Source organism: Bemisia tabaci, unplaced genomic scaffold (genome assembly GCF_918797505.1).
Source record: "Bemisia tabaci unplaced genomic scaffold, PGI_BMITA_v3".
Lineage (NCBI taxonomy): Eukaryota > Metazoa > Arthropoda > Insecta > Hemiptera > Aleyrodidae > Bemisia > Bemisia tabaci.
The window spans coordinates 1-4,139 of NW_027311820.1; positions in this window are offsets into that span (position 1 = coordinate 1).

Below are 4,139 nucleotides of genomic sequence, written 5' to 3' on the forward strand. Positions count from 1 at the left end.
CCCCCCCACATTCGAATCTTAAACCAAAAATTATATCATAATTTTGTGCTAATTTTGTGCTATTTTGTGCCGCAAATTAAAAATTTTGTGCTGCAAAATTAAGGAGGGAAACGCTCCTCAAAATTGGGGGGGCTGTAGAAACGGTAGCCCCCCCACTTTCGAATTTTCGAAAAAAAAGAATGCCATAATTTTGTGCTAATTTTGTGCTATTTTGTGCCGCAAGAAAAAAATTTTGTGCCGCAAAATTAAGGGGGGTAGCAGCATTCCAAATTGGGGGGGCTGTAGAAATGTTTGCCCCCTGTTTCGATTTCTCGGAAAAGGAGTATGCCATAATTTTGTACTAATTTTGTGCTATTTTGTGCCGTAGCAAGACTTTCAATTTTTTCAAATTTAAGGGGGAAAAATTGGTATTTCAAAATTGGGGGGGCTGTGGAAATGTTTGCCCCCCTCTTCGATTTCTTGAAAGTGGAGTATGCCATGCTTCTGCTTTAATTTTGTGCTATTTTGTGCCGTAGAGATATTATTCATTTTTGTAAATTTAGGGGGGTAAACGGGCACATCAAATTTTGGGGGGGCTGTGGAAATGTTTGCTCCCCTTTTTGATTTCTTGAAAAAAAAGTATGCCGTAATACTCTCATAATTTTGTGCTATTTTGTGCCGCAAAAAGAAAATTTTGTGCTCCAAAATTAGGGGTCCTAAATACCACCCCAAATTTAAGGGGGAGGTCGCAGGTGCGGCAGCCCCCCACTTTCGAATTTCGAGAAAAAAAGCACGTCATAATTTTGTGCTAATTTTGTGCTATTTTGTGCCGCAAAAAGAAAATTTTGTGCTCCAAAATTAAGGGGGTTAAATACCATTTCAAATTGGGGGGGCTGTAGAAACGATAGCCCCCCACTTTCGAATTTCGAGAAAAAAAGTACGTCATAATTTTGTGCTAATTTTGTGCTATTTTGTGCCGCAAAAAGAAAATTTTGTGCTCCAAATTTAGGGGGATTAAATACCACTTGAAATGGGAGGGGCGGGGACTGTAAGACAAGTTAGCGCTCCGGCGGAACCCGAATCTTCCGCTCCGGAGTCGCAGGCTCGCAGGTAGCCGGAACCTTTGGCAGCGCAGCGTGGTCACATCTCTCTCCGCTTTGACTTCTGCTCATGGAAACGGACGGAAAGGGCCAAGCACCGTGGCAACTCAAGAAAGATCCGGGCGGGAGATCCGGCGCGGCGCTCTTTGCACGGGATATTTAACCAGAGAGATTTATCCTATAATCATTAAGGATCCTTTTTGGAGGGTTATATACAGTTGGGTGTCAGCGAGTTCCAAATCGAATGTTGCTCTACTGTTTTTATTTTGCACGCTACCGATTATTATTTACTGAATCGAACAGTTTTGAGAAATAAATGATTGGCTTTCATTTCAGAAGCAACAACAATTTTGACACGTATCCAGCGAAACATATCATGAAAGGACCATTTTTAAGGAATGTTTCAGAAAATGTGTTATCGTTGATTTCAAGACCTCCGAAATCTAGTTTACATTACCTCACTGGAATGCGCCCTGTGCTCTTTTCCAACTTTTAATAACAAAATTCAATTTTTCCACCATTTTTCGTTAGGTGCCGATGTTTGGTTTCAAATAAAGTACCAACACAATGTACATGTATATTTTTTAATAACGCTTTAATTATTCTAAAAAGCGCTGAAGTGTCCGAAATTTTCTTTTGTGGGAACGCTTAGCTCTAGCTTTCTACTGGGCTGATTTTCATGATTTTTGCGGATATCAATAGGTAATTTTGTTTAATTGAGCCCGCTTACACAGCCTGATTTATGGGGGGAGGGGGGTGTGGCGAGGAAAAGCGAGAGCTCGTATGATCCTGATCGTCAGAAAGCAAGCCTTCCGGAAAGGATCGAGCTTCAGCAGATCAAGCCACAAATTTTGGGTGCCAGATGCTCGTCGGGACGCCTGGGTTCGGGCGCCAACACACTCGAAGTGCGTGATCAAAAATAAAATTTTCCTGAGGTGAGGACAGGTTTTGCAGGAAGGAATAATGAGAGCAAATTTTAAACGTACTAGAGTCAATTTTTATTGACAAGAAAAGAAACTACTTTTTGAACACAATTACAAACTTAAAAAATTCTCAAGACAAAAAAAATAAATTACTAAATACGAGATCAAAATTAGGACGATTGAAGGTGAATGTTGTTGATCGGATTGGCTTTTTAAAATAGGTACTTTGGAAGGAACGGAAAAGGGGACAAAAAGGTTTTCGAACTTTCGAACAAATTACTCTTTGATTATTTATTTTACCTTAGATCTCCCAAACAACCGGTGCTACTCACCACGTGCACACAATCTTGAATGGTAGATTTAGGATACGAAATAAATATTTTCCAAAATAAATTCCAATAACAATCAAAATCCCAGGTGCTACTCAACACGTGCACACTTGGAAATTGATCAATTACGAGAGATTTATTTTTGAATGTACAAAAAATTTAAATTCAACTAAATGGACGAAATTCTCAGACTTTCAAATTTAAAATTTATTTTATTTATTTGATCTCAAATTTCCCAGACAACCGGTGCGACTCACCACGTGCACTCAATCTTGAATGGTCAATTTAGGATACAAAATAAATATTTTCAAAATAAATTCCAATAATAACCAAAGTCCCAGGTGCTACTCAACACGTGCACACACTTGGATTTGATCGATTACGAGAGAATTATTTTGTCCCAAAAATAAAATAGTATGAATGATTTCAAATATAAATTTAGGTTTGACGAAGAAGATGAAATTGAATTTGATGCAATTATTTGAAAACTCAAGCAATTATTTACAATAGGAGCTACTCCAGAGAGAGTGCGTCACACATGTAAATAATTAGCGAGAGGGTCGATTCTTTCTCTTAGGAGCGTGCGACTCACCACGTGCACAGCGTCGTAAAAGAAAGGATCCGAAGGAAAGTGAAGAAGCAAGCATTTATCTCAATTTGGTCGGATGACTGCGGTAGCCAACCGGTCGGGACCCCATCAAATTCATTTCATCTACCTTCCGTGTGCATTGACCAACTTCATTCGACTTCAAAAGGGTTAAATATACAATCAAATAAATTCATTCTTACATCAAATGATTTGCCTAAATTAGCTTTGCGACTTTCTTGAGTAAATTTGCTGAAACCAATTAACTAAATAAGCAAAAATAATAAAAAACCCGACTTTTTCCAGGAGTCTGAACAACCGAGACGTCGTGCACCCGCTAAACAGCTGTGTAGTCGGGTCCGGATCGCTCCGCGAGAGCGCTCGAGTGGCGCGCGGCGGCCGACCGGTGTACTACGGTATTCCGCTACTTCACCGTCCCTACAGAGTGCGCTACCGTCGCAATCACCTGCTACCGTTCTATTCAATGTCTTTGCGTTGTAGCCATCGAAATTTTTACATATGATTAAATACTTAGTCGAACTTAAGTGACGGGAAAAATTACCGTCACAGATACCCCCCCTCTTAAAGCGAGCGGCAATCCGCGACAAAAAAAAAAAATTTAAATATGAGAAATTCTTCTACTTACGGGCTAAATACATAAAAAGGGAATGATCACATTTCGTAAAAACAGTAAGGTAAAAAAGGAATGAACACATCAATTAGAAAAATGGTATAAGAGCAATATTTCATTTCAGGTACTCTAGTCCCGGAGATGGAAAAATTCCATGAAATTCTCCTCGCTGAGGATTGGTTCGGGAGGTCCTGTGCGTATCAATGGTGGGAATCTTACCGGAGAACTGCAAATGACGGGTGACTTCTGTGCAATATTCACGTCGAAAATTCGGAGAGATTTTTCCCGAAGGCATGTAAAGATTCTCTTTCGCCAAACCGGACTTTCATCAATCGGTTCATTTGGACGTAATCCTCTGAAAAGTCGATAAGTGTACATTGCAACATAGACATTACATGTTCCACGGCTGTTACATTTCTTGTATTTTCCCAAAATTTCTTCAGTTCAAATTTGAGAAATTCTTGGAAATCTGCCCATTCTTCAGCAGGAAACCGATGTTCTTCGCTGTTCATTTCCGGCGGAAGTGGTGAAGTTCCAGGTTGCATACCCATTGCGGCGCAAATCCCACCAGGATCCCATGGTTCGTCCTTC